The 13,366-nt window shown below is 36.4% G+C and overlaps 1 long non-coding RNA gene across 2 annotated transcripts in view; it reads right to left on the bottom strand.

Moving 5' to 3' along the window:
- Positions 1–3,034: 3,034 nt before the first annotated feature.
- The window catches only part of LOC148223210 (uncharacterized), an 81,364-nt gene continuing 71,032 nt past the window's right edge, over positions 3,035–13,366 (bottom strand). For both annotated transcript variants that reach the window (XR_015804888.1, XR_015804889.1), the window contains one exon: positions 3,035–5,223. This is a non-coding gene — a long non-coding RNA (uncharacterized LOC148223210). The remainder of the gene's footprint in view (positions 5,224–13,366) is intronic.

Here is a 13,366-nt window from a genome sequence, read left to right as displayed (position 1 = left end):
TAGGTATCATAAGCTGCAGTGCTTAGTAAAATTAACGTGTTTAAATTTTGGGAAAGAAAGCAGGTGCTGGAACCTACTGAAATCAATCACAAAAAGGATTTTGCTCATTGCAAACAACGGGATGACATAAAAGTCTCTATATGCTTTAAATAAGTCGTTACTTATTTTTACTGTATAATTATTTTAAAGTGTCCTAGGCTTTTGCTTATTATAAAAAGCACATTAAAATAGCAATTTGCACTACATTTAAATATTGGGAAGGGAAAAAAAGAGTGTAGTATTATATGAAGAGGCTGCCTAAGTCAGGAAGCATTACAGTGAAGTAGCACAAGCACTTTCCTGTAAGCAAATATATATTTATCAGTTTATATAAATAAATAAATAAATAAATAAATTATATATGTATATATATATATGTACTACATATAGAGATAAATAAATGTGGATTTTTCAGAGTTCAACAAATGTCTTACAGTAGAATTTTTTTTGTAGCCAGCAACAATCTAAGCAACACATAAACAAGGAGACAAGCATGATCCTTGCTCAAAGAGCTTGTTGTCTGAGAAGGTTACAGACAACATTGTTCAGATAGATCTAATTTAGTACGTAGGTTGAAGGTCTAATATTAAAAGTATTAAAATAATACTGGACACTTTTATTATTTAGGTTCATATCCTACAAAAATTAACATGGCATTCAAGGTAAAATACTGGCAAAGATATCTAGGTCTAAATGGCCTTGTGACTTCAGATAGTTTCGTGAAAATGCTTTATATTTTTATTTGTTTTCACATTGTAAAATTCTTGTCTGTATAGGAGAGAAAACATGGCCTATGGCCCACTTAAATTCCACTCAAGCTGTATTTGGAAAGCTTAAGTGGGGCTTATATAGTGAATAGGACTTTTCCTGGCACTTTGATCTGTGATGGATTTCTCTTGTTGTAGCAGTGGTGACACAAGTCATGTGTTCTATAATGACACCAGATTTATGAAAACCTGTCATGGTCAAAAGCAGTCACATGCACAAGGAAAAAAAATAAAAATCTGGTGCTACATCATCAGCAATATTTGAAGAATTACACATATTTCACAGTTTGGTTCAACGTCACCAGGTCTCTGACAGCAGATAGCTGACATTTGTAGTATGACTGGGAGTTTTCAGCCGTCCCCCTCCTCCTTCTCCTTCTCCTCCAAATTCTGCTTAATTGAGTATGTTGGCAACCAGACCTTGAAATATGCTTTGCTGTCATTTACTTCCTTTGGAAAGGCAAAACATCAATATGAGTCTCTATACCACTTTATTCCGTGACTAGTATCTGGTGTCTGCAGAATGTATCCATGCTAGAACCATGGGATAATATCCTAGAAATCCTGCTAGGAGAGAGATGGAACCATTCATCAGGGAATGTGGGAATATATTATATAAATAAATATGCCATATTCATATATATAACTATAGTTAATAACTTATTTCTAGTTTATATAACATACTCTTTAAAATATATAAACATGGGTATGAAATATTTTCTATATATTATTCATATAGTATACTATAGTATAAAAAAACCATGTAAATTAATATATTGTATATTGTATTAATGCAATGCAATGTATAGTTATGCAATGTATAATTACAATGTACAATGTAATGTATAATTATAGTAGTGTACATGTTTCTATACCTAGTATCAAAAAAGTAAATTATAAAATATTTTATTTATTTTATTTTCAAGACCAGTTGTAACTTTTCAACATTTTCAAGCTGACTATTTATATTTTAAATTGCTCTCTTCCTCCCAGCAATTGATAGATTGTACTGCTTTCTGTTTCTGGGTGAATAAATCATATGGGAAGAAGCCTCTCTGATTTTGCATGTCACAGATACGAAGTGGCTTTGGAGGAAGAGCCCTATCTTAATGTCATACTTGGAGCACCATGTTAGTATAAAATTCAGACACAAAGTTATATGTAGGATATACCAATAATTTGGGAAAGGTGTTCTCAGAACTTTGTCTTCTATAATTTTATTGAACTGGGTATTATTCTGGGATTTTTAGGAATTTATAGCCATACATGTCCTAGTACTCTGCAGTAGCCCATTCTCAGTGTCTGGAGTAGGTACATAGGTGAGAGTAGTTAAAATTATTTACAGACTGTCTCCTAAACAAATAGAATTTCATGCATGACATAATTAGAGTCAAGTCAGAATAAGCAAAATATATTTTTAACATGGGCCTAGAACTCATTACCTAATAATGTATACTGAGGTAACTGTGTATCAGTGCTTCACCTACACGACTGAGAGAGGTCTAGTTTTTCAGCAGTTTTTGGAAAGAATCCAATCTACTTGGGTCAAAATATAGAAAACTATCTAGAGACAAAACAGGGAGTTACAAAGGCAGCTGATTCATCTGCCCCAGAAAGTGGCAGGTTATGGAAACGACCTTTGAAGGAATTTTAAGGGAGAAAACTTAAATGACTGAAGTTACTAAGAAGTAGTTATGAAAATCCAAGGATATATGTTGGTCATTATCACAAATGTCTATGTTAATTGCTCCTATGCCTGCAAGATAACTGCCTAATGTTGATTTTGCAATTTTTCCCTCTATGTGTGGTATTCCTTATGATCAGTAAACAAATAACATACAAATAAGTGAAGCCTTTCATTACCAAAGGAATGACAGAACAATATAATAATAATAATTATCATACCAGGTGACACAGCACTTTGTAGTAACCCAGTACATAATTTATGCCATCACTGTACTTTTTTTTCCAATAAAATCTCCTATTTTTAGATGAATACATAAAGTAGCTTGTGAGATACCCTTTACATAATATGATGGGCACCATAGAAAGATTTGTGTGCTGTCAGACATAGGTAGGAGCCAAACACTGTTGGTAGGCTTTTCTGGGTGAAATCCCAGTTCCACTGAAAGCAGTCTTCCCTTTGACTTCAGTGAGGTGTGACTTTCACCCCCAGTTTTCATGTTGGGCCTTGGGACATTGCTAACATAAGGCATCAAATAATTACTTCAGGTCAATCAGGGTTTTAATACAGATCTGATGGTTTGAAGGATAAAGTAAAGCAGTGTGGATCAAATCTGTTCTGAAGGAATCTTAAAGGTCGAGTTGATAGTTAAGTCATCCTTAACTCTTCTATTTTGTGTACAGACTTGCTGATTGCAGCGTGGAGAGGTGAGTGGCACAGGACTGAGCCCACCAGATCAATCCACAGAGGTGACTCCCCCACAGTCAGGTATTAACTTCTCATGCAGAATCTGAATTCTACAGAAGAGTCCTCATATGTCAGTTTTAAACTCAGTCATTCATCTGTTAGAACTTTTATTGGAAAATCATATATCATATGAATTGCACTGATATATTAAATGTATTTACACCATCAAGTATGAAAACCTCCCCTTACAATTAATTCAGTTCATTGCCATGAGATTCTACTACCACTCCACACAGTAAGGCAAAATTGAGATCTTGTTCAAAATTCTGTCAAGGAAATCAAAATATAAAAATTAAAATTAAATGGAAAAATCTTCATTTCTGTGTTCTAATTTCTTCATATTCTGAAGGGCAAACGAAGTAGGTTCCAATCTATGCCTGCAGCCTCATGCAAGTGGGCCAGAAAGTCTCCAAAGTTATAGGAGTGCAGGGATCTGATTGAAAGGCAGCTGTACAGGTGCAGGGAAGGAATGTGTAGGATTGTTTCATCTGTCTGAGTAACAAAAATTACATCCTAGGCCACAAACAGATATTTTTCTTCTCTTAGGAGAACACGTGAATAAAGAGAAGAGGAAATTACACATAGGCTGAACAGCTTTCAGAGAAGCAACATAATTTTTCATACAATAGTCTTCATACATTCAAATGCTAAAAGAAACTTAGGGGAGTATTATTTTGGATTATCTATCTTCACTTAACAGAAAAGACTACCACTACAAAAAAAAAAAAAAAAAAAAAAAGGAGACAAAAAAGAGGCATTTGAAAAAATAAACAAAATAAAAGAAATTAAATAAGAGTTTGTTTTTTCTTTATATATATATTCCCTATGTCTATCCATGTCTCTAGAAGGCCAAAGTGAGTCATAGCTATGTCATACCTCATACAAAAAAGTGACACATATTGGTTACCTATCAAACTCCTTCAAACTCCTTACTTTTCGTCTCTTTCATACTACAGGCAGAATATAATACAGTATATACAAAGATGAATATAAAAGCAATTTGATACAGACACAAGGAAGGTTATATATTCAATAAAATTATATATATTCTTGAAAAGAGAAAAAAAAGAAATATGCTAATATAGCAATGTAATCAACAATAATTAAAGAGTAATATGTGCACAGATAAATAAAAATACTCAGAAATTTTTCATAGAATGGTAGGATGAAATAATCATTCATGCCACCTTCTGCTACAGCAGAAAGCATCAAACGAATACCTTCCACTTGGAGTTGGGTATTGTACTTTGACTTTTTCCCCATCATCTATTTGTGCTGTCAGGTCAAATAATAAGGTCAGAGCTTCTAATAGCTCTCTTTTTTCTCTGGGAGCAGGTCTTTTTTTCTTACCTTATCCTATTAAAAGGTGCATGGATAACAAATAAGCCACAGATATCAAAAATAAATGCAGTTTGTTGATTGAAAGTTCCATCTGGTTTATTTGGCACCAACTCCATTTGATGATTAGGACACAATCTTCAGTAACATCGGAGTCATGTGTCTTTAAACTCCTCAAAAAAACCCCCATAATTTATGTATTATATACACAGCCATATAATGCCTGTTATTATTCCGTACGAGTAAATTCATTACGATAATAAATCAGACTGCAATAACTACAAAGTCAAAAAATATTGAGTAAGGAGTTCACTGGACTTTGTTTGCAGGTATCAATGGACAGTATTCTGAGGCTTTGCATCATGTTTTTCAGAAGCATTATTTAATCTGCAGAAATGGATGATAACTGGTTAAAAAAAACAAATCCAAACACCTCTCTTAGCAGGTCCCTTTTAAGTGCAGTGACTTACTAGACTATGGAAGCCCAGCCATTAAGAAAATAATTGGGGGTAAATAATAAACTATATGCTTCAAAATCACAGGCAAGGTTAATTTCAAGTTTTAGTCTCCTTACAGAAAAATTACACATGAAGAAGAAAACCTCCTTTTTCTTTTCTTTTTCTGTTTTTCCCAGCTGCTGTCTTCATCCTGTAAAAAGGAGATTTCATTAAGTGGTAGGTCAGGTTCATTTACCTCCAAGTAAAAGAGAAAAGGAGTCTTTGGTTTCCTTCTTTCACTGCCATATACTTTTGGGAGGGGAGTGGAAGGGAGGGGAAGAAAGGAAAAGCATGTTAGCAGGCAATCCTTTATCCAGATATGGGTGAGAAGCTCTGCTTATCCTTCCAGTCCTCACGTAGCAGAGTGCTCCCTGCAGCCTCAGCTGGAGAAGCTGCTTTCTGCTCTGCATTGCCACAGTTCAAAGAGATGCAGCTTTCAGGTCTGTAAAGCACACTGAGGATGAAAATGGTCAGGAAAAAAGTTTCCTATACCAATATAGGTCATTATTTCAGTGACTCCTAGAGCCACTTCAAAACACTCTGGACTCCTGTGTATTTCTGCCCCACTGTATCATCATGAATACCTGTAACCAAGAACTAAGCAGTGACATTATTAAGGCAAAAGGAAGAGCAGAATCCTGCACTGCTGACTGCACTTTTGAGAAATGGGCTGGATATGGATTTTGTTATTCAACCGAATCACAACTATTACCTCAGTGAGCTTGGCAAGTGGTTCAAAACAGGGAGTCCAAGGTAAACTGCAGTGCTTGTCTCCACTTGCCCTTGCTCTCTGCCTTTGCTTTCTCCTGGAATCCTTGTGGGAAGGAGGAATTCTGTCTGCATTAGACAGAGGCTGCAAAAAATAGGGAGAACTTAGCCCTCACCACGGGGAGTATGACACACACTGCAGAATAAGCACGGCCAGTGCAGAAATTCAGCTTTCGTAGAATCCCTTGTAGTCTGAATCTGAATGTAAAGCTACTTCCCACAGGATAAAGCCAAAGAGAAGAGAAACAGCTGCCAGAGGGATCGTACACTTAGCTCAGTGCAGTTCCCACTGCAAGTCCTCGTACACTGACTACTCTCACACTCACCCTTTGACAGAAGCTTGGCATCTCATCTGAAGGCTTCATAATTAAATAGACCCTGTGTTGAAATTTGAAAGCTTTGCAGACTTTGTTTCATTTTGTTAACAGGATGGTTGTTAACAAAGATTCTGAGCTCTTTGTTACAGATGGAAGGCTGGGAATGGTATGAAATTGTATTTATATGGTTTTATACGATCAAGTTTCCCAGATTGAAGGATTTTAGACTGGATTAATGTCCTGAATATTTTTCTAGATTCCTGTTTTCTATTCTGAGCTAAATTATCAGAAGCAGAAGCTCGTTAAATAATGTTGAGAAACCAAATGTACCAGTGCTGGATGTGTTTTAGCCTCACCATGGGCTCCTCTCCAGTCTGGTTAGAGGAGTGGATGAAGGTTCAAACAGCTCTCATCTCATTCATGCTAGTTGGCCCATCTCTAATCATGATGCAACTAACTACAGTGGCAGCTCCCACAGCCAAGCTATCAACATGACCTTGTCATTTCAATTTTTCACACATATTCTTTCCTTTCCCCCCATGCCTGTGCAGCATATCACACAAAAATCTCATCTTTCTCCAGCCTACTGCCAAGGGCCACTAATCTGAAATACAACTCACTCTGAGAAATGTGAAGCAGGATGAACACAGTTAACACTCACAGAGGAGAGGCTTGAGTTGGACATCTCCTCTCCCATGAAACTCTCTCACTTGCTCTTTGCTTTGCTGCAGTCCAAGGCAGCAGAGTTTGTCTTTGCCTTACCTGAGTGGCCCACAGAGAATAATAGGCCATTACATGGGTTCTAAACATGACAGAAATAAATGTACCACAATCAAAAGAAATCCATTTTTTTCTGACATGAAAACCAACAGCAATACATAGGTTTATTTTTCTAAAATCCCCTAATCTTCATTTTCTCTTCCTTGTCCCTAATCTGTTCCCATTGTCTGAAAATACAAAAGCCTCAGAGATTTCCCATCTTCTTATCTTCACAATGACAGCAAAGCTTATTGAAGCAGGGACAGACATTTAATGCAAATAACTCAACAAATTATTTCCGATCACTCCATTCTAAGGTAATAAAAATATCACTTAGAATATGTGGAGTACGTTCAAACAATTAGTGAATTAATGGAACTTATTACTTGCTCACAGGTTTTCTACATGCAGAAAATAAATAAGAAATTAAATTTATCTGAAAAATTATTTTGAATTACTTGCTCAGTTTCAGGTATATGTACTCTAACTAAGAGATTAGAGAAATTTATCGAGTGTCTAGCTCTGCCTGATTCAGCTTCTCCAAAAAAAAAAAAAAAAAGCCAGAAAAGTGATGACAAGTATAGTAAATATTTTTTCTAAATCTTACACTGTGATCCATTTTGAGAACTGAGGGTCTGGTTTATGCCAGAGGCTCTGGTTTTCTGACCAATCTAATTTCAATGGAGGGTAGGGTTTTAAGGATGATAATTCTGCATACAGAGCATGTTTTATACACAGAATAAACTTTGACTTTCTACGTTGCAGAAAGGGACTTCTGATTTACTTCTGTCCATTTTTTGAAAGGCCAGAAATCTTCTCCTGTGGGTGTAAGAAAATAAAGCTTGCCAAAGTGTTAGATCAGACATGGGTTTTCATCTCTGTCCATTTTCTCTCACATGAAAGACTTCTGGAGCTAGAAAAACATGCTTTTGTTGACCAGCAAAGATCAAAAAAGCAGCTTATTTTTGTCCTTCAGCCACTAGACTGATACTCTCAGTTCTGTTAACATTCTGCCCCCATTTGAACTGGGCACTTTGGAAGTATCAATAATGCAAGTTGGAAGGCTGCACTAACATTCATCCTGTATTTGCCTCTTCTACAAAATTAAATCAAGTTGAAATCAAAGGAGACAATCTCAATTATATAGGCAGAAAATCTCCTGTAGCTTTGCAGCAATTCTCAGTGAAATATTTGAAATTATTTATGTTGGCAGTAGTGACTGATCCACATTGAGAGTGCAGAGTTAAGAAAATGCTTCCACCCCGTGGAGACATAAACAAAGTGTTGGAAGCCACTCATCATGTCATCCACCTTCTCCCTGCTTCCTTGACAGGCACTTCTCCTGAAACAGAATGCTGTTTTACAGGAACATCAGAAAGTGCAAAAGTAACTAATAAAACAGTGACAATCCCACTGTGACCACAAGGACTAGGACCAGTAAGCAGTGCACCCCTATTACTTATGAGTGAAGAGAATATATGCAGCCATCAGAGCCCTTTCTTAACATTGCATATTGGGTCAAGAATATATTCTGCAGAAGAGCTCAGACTATTTCTCTGTTTCAGAGTATTTCCATGATGAGTGTTCTTACAGATGACTCAGTGGATCAAAAACAGAAATGTCAGCTGTGACCGGCTGTGTCAAAAATTGTTGTTGTCTACTACAGCTGGCTGCTCCATACTCAGAGTTCAACTACAGCACTCCTAGTAGCTTTGTAACTAGCAGAATTATTGTCCATGCATCTGTTGTTGAGTGTGTAGGAAAGTTTGCAGGCAAGATGTACATACACATAAAAGGACTGTGTTGACAACACAGTAAAAAGCAGTAAGTATTTAGCCACAGCTGAGTTCTCTCTAATTTGCACTAAAACAGAGAAAAGTAACAGCATCTTGCCACACTGAAATACATTTGATTACGGGATTTCTAAGCTCATAAGCAGCCACATTGCACAACAGATGCCACACTGCCCTACCTCGACATCCCAAGTAGCTGTCTGTAATGAGGGAAGCCTTCCTCCACAGCAAACCTGGAGTGCTGTGCAAGATTCTGTCAACTGGTGGGGCAGTGTGGTTCTGGGGACCTGCTTCCTATGCAGACCCTCTAAAAGAGCTAAGATCACAGTCCCTGGGCCCCTGAGGAGAGTCTGCAACTGGATCTGATTGTCAAATTCAAAATACAGAAGGAGGAGGAGGTTGCTTGTTCCACATTCCTCTCTCCCTCAAAGGCTGGGAAAAGTCAAAATTTCAGAAGCTTCCTTGGCCCAGTTGTGCAGGTCTAACTTCCAATCGCTGTGGAAAAAAGACACAAGGGATTTTTGAGATCCTTGAGCAAAACTTTTGCCTGATTTCAATCTAAAGAGTGAAACATGAACACGAAATTTAACAGAATTTCCAGCATTTATAGTCTTTAAAGAATTAGGTTTTGCTTCTTCAGGCACCACCCTTCCCCTAGTCTTTCTTTTCCTGCAATAAGAATGGATTTAATAATGATGAGACATTTGGTGACTTTTTATGCCAATAATGAAAACTTGCCCCACACTTTCACAGTTCTCAGAGATGCTCACATGCATTTTAGTATCTTCTCATCACTTGCAGTTAGTTTCAGATCTACTTTGGCATTATGTGTGGTCTTCCTCACCGGACATTTTTTCCAATATTCAATGGCACTGCGTGATCCATTTGTTTGCTTTCCTTCCTAAAGCAGTGGATAGCTCTCCTTAGAGAAGATTTTATAGACAAGCAAAGTGAATAGCTCAGATGTACATTAAGTATTTGAAAGAATAATATAATTTAACCAAGGTACACTGCTCAGTGACCTAAATCACCTGCTTTCATAGACGGTTGACATTATTTACATTCAGGCTCTTTTGTAGAGAGGCATTTGAATGACCCTTCAGAATGGATATGCTCAGTAGGAACACTCCACCCGCTGCCTCTGCGCCTCCCGCTTACGCTGAGCCTGGTTACCCTGTGTGCTTCAGTCAGGGCTCCACAGCTCGGAAGGAAAAAGATGTCTTTTGTTTTTTGTCAGTGAAATCACTGACTTTAAGACCATGCTCTGTACACACACAGAACTTGATTCCTCTCACTGATGAAACATATCTAGAGTACCCTAAACCTGTCAGCTTCCGTATGGGGAGCCAGCCCTTGACAAGGGTGAAGCCAACACTGAGTAATTTCAAGACATAAGCCTCCTTTTTGTTGTGATATCTGATGTGGCTGTAGACATAAAACATTCAAAGACTTAGTTGGTATTTTTTCAGTGAAAAATATTTAAAAATGAAGCTGTAGTTCAGACAGCTGAGCTGACAACAGCTTACAGAAAGTGAACAAGTAAACAATTGCAGAAGTCTCCAGACACTTCAAGACAAGATGAGCAAATATTTTCTTCCTTTGAAATGCAACTTGTTTTACTAGTTTTTATTTGATTGCATCCCAGTGATAGGAAATTATACACTAAGGAAAAATAGGAAAATAGGAAAAATATACACTAAGACTATGGAGTGGCATCAGTATGGATTTAAAATTGTAATATCATTGTAACATTATAACTTTCAAAATTATTATGAATTTAATGGTCTTCTTATTGAACCTTACAAATTTAGTTTGTTTGAGCATTGTTTTGTCTTGCCTGTATAGAGTTATGAATATTATTCTATGTGATGGCATATTATGATAGAAAATATATATTATTCAAAATATACATCATCTGAGCTCCATTATTTACCAGTTCATATCTTCTACAACTCTGTTGTCTCTAAGTGTTGGCTGTGTGGCTTCCCAAACAGTTAAATGTGAGGCACTTACCTGATAAAAATTCTTCAATGAACCAAACCAGAGCTAAGGTGATAAAACCCCAGAAATTAAAGGGGTTTGGAAGCACTGAGTGCCAAAGCTGTGACCCTGTTGGGGCACCTCCACCTCAGAATGCCAACTTAAAATCTGACAGATAAAGTGCCAGTCAACCATCAGCAGCAGAAAGTGCTCTCTAGCCATGGGCAACTTGTGACTTTTGAGTTGATGGTGTTCAAGTATCTGTAAGGATATGATAAAGGTTTATAGTCAACTGTATACATCCAGATTTTGTGTGATGCATCATCTTTGGTCTCTCCGACCTCCTTCTTTACATTCTATTACCTGACCATTACAGATATTGTGTGACTTCTCTTTGGTATTTGATATTATCAAAGTATTAACTGCAGGAATCGTTTAGCATTTTACATCATATCACTTGTTGTATTCTGAGAAGGGATAACCACTGCCTTTGCGAGTACCCCCCAAATATATAGCAACTGTCAAAACAAGACTGTCCAAGCCTACAATTTTGGTAGCTTGCTTAGGTTTCCCATCTAAATACAGGTAGCATTGAAAATTTCAATTCTAATTGACTTTCCTTCAGAAATCTCAAACTGACTCCTGCACAGGGGGTAAAAGTCTCTCATGAAGAGGGAGTTTAGAGTTGAGGGGTGGGTAAAAATGTTTTTAATCCTTAAATCTGCCTTAAGCAAAGATTTGCAAAACTCAACCTAATGCTGCCTGTCTTCTTAAGAGATACATCTCCCAAGAAACTTCAACTTTAAGATCTCAGAAAAATGGGAAAATATGATAGTCTGTATCTCTGTGGGGACCAATTATTGCTAGATGTGGTTTTTGCACGAGTAGAAATGGCTCAGTTTCAGCATGTGGAAAACCTAGGAAACTAATCTGTGTGGTGCACCAATTCTGCTCTCAGGCACAAGAACACACACAGTTTCTGTATGTATTCTGTAATGACCTCCAGTATGATGCAGAAATGTAGGGGTGGCTTTTACAAGATATCCAGCAAGGCAAGGCTGCTACATATCGGATAAGATCCAAGCCCTTGCTGTGTAACTTCCACAGCCTTAATGATGTTCTTAATGGCTATGTGGGCTGAAATTTATGGTTTCAATGTGAGAGCTGAAAGTTGTGGTGTTTTTTAAGTTGTTTTTTTTCATTAGATAAAGAAAAAAATAATATGCTGGAGTGATTCCAGAGACAGCAGATATAGCTTTTTTCTTTTTTACAGCACTCAGGTAGTCTACCATGCTTTCTCTTACAGCCTTTCACTAAGGCTATAAGCCGGACTGTGAACCCCAAATAAACTCATTTGATCTCAGAAGTAAGGGGAAGGGAAGGCAGAGACTGCAGAAATCATATATACCTTACCTTGAACTTAAGTGTCTCATCTGGAAAATGGGGATAATCTTTACTGTGCAAGTCTTAATGTACTACATGCAAGTACTTTTCAGGAAAAGCCTGAATTTTATTCATGTCTTTTTAATAGGTCTATTTAAATATACATATTAACCTCCCTCACTTTACAGTTGCTGGATACATATAAAAATCTGCTGGATGTAATCTGATAATGAGGCTAAAGAAGAAAAATAAAACAATATTTTAAGATTAGTTTAATTTATAAATGGCCTTGACTCTTTCTGCTTGCCATACACTCTGAAGAAATGTGTATGTAAACTGTATTTCCTTCTCTAATTATCAAGTCTTGATTATTAAGGGTAAATATTGATTCAAAATTAAAATATTGTTACAAATTTCTAATAACAAATTAAAACTATTAACAAATACAAGCAACTCCCTGGATCCTTTTGGAAAAACATTGGTTCAATTTTTTAGAAGTTCATCATGGCATATATTTGTAGCTGCTTTGGGAATTACATATTTACTGTCAGAAAACAAACCAGAGCAGAGAATACGGCCCCACAAAGGAAACATTTTCACTGATAATGCTGCAACAATCTTGCCTCCAAGAACTCCATTGGGTATCAGGTTGTGACTTCGTTCATAAGTTTCAGCTGTTTAAATTTTTAAATATTAATTAGTTTCAGGTGTTTTAATTTCTTCATCTACCTCTTTTTAAAGTATTTTACATAATTTTATTCTGATGATAGGGTTTTGTTTTAACTACTGGATACATCTATTTCACCACAGTTTTTCTTCTTTTAATTTTAACAACTTGAGGACTCATATCACAACTCAAATGTCTCTTTGTTCTTTCAGCCTGATTTAAAGGAAATTGCCCTATGTACTACAGTAGTTTTGAATGTATTAAAAGTTTTAAAAATTGTTAATTATATGAAATATTCTCACAGTTTAAGTTTAAATGATGCAATTAGCCAGTTACAACTGGAACTACCAGGCCTTATTTAAAATAATGAGGTCTGACAGTTATGGAGCCTGAATTATTCATTGATAACTAGCTTTTCCTCTTTTGCAAACCATGGCTAACATTAATAACAGAGGTGTAAGTGTGAGAACAAAAGAGTTTGACATTGGGAATACAAATATAAAAGTTCTAAATTATTCCTTAATTAAAATTACTATATGAGCAATATTTTCCAAGAAAAACCATTAGGACTAATATTTTCTCATACATTTCAACTTTTGTTTCTGCAGGGAACACTGGTTAAAGTAA

Source organism: Sturnus vulgaris, chromosome 7 (genome assembly GCF_052056855.1).
Source record: "Sturnus vulgaris isolate bStuVul1 chromosome 7, bStuVul1.hap1, whole genome shotgun sequence".
Taxonomy (NCBI): domain Eukaryota; kingdom Metazoa; phylum Chordata; class Aves; order Passeriformes; family Sturnidae; genus Sturnus; species Sturnus vulgaris.
The sequence above is the reverse complement of the archived record's forward strand: the minus strand, read 5'-3'. Positions and strand labels throughout refer to the sequence as shown.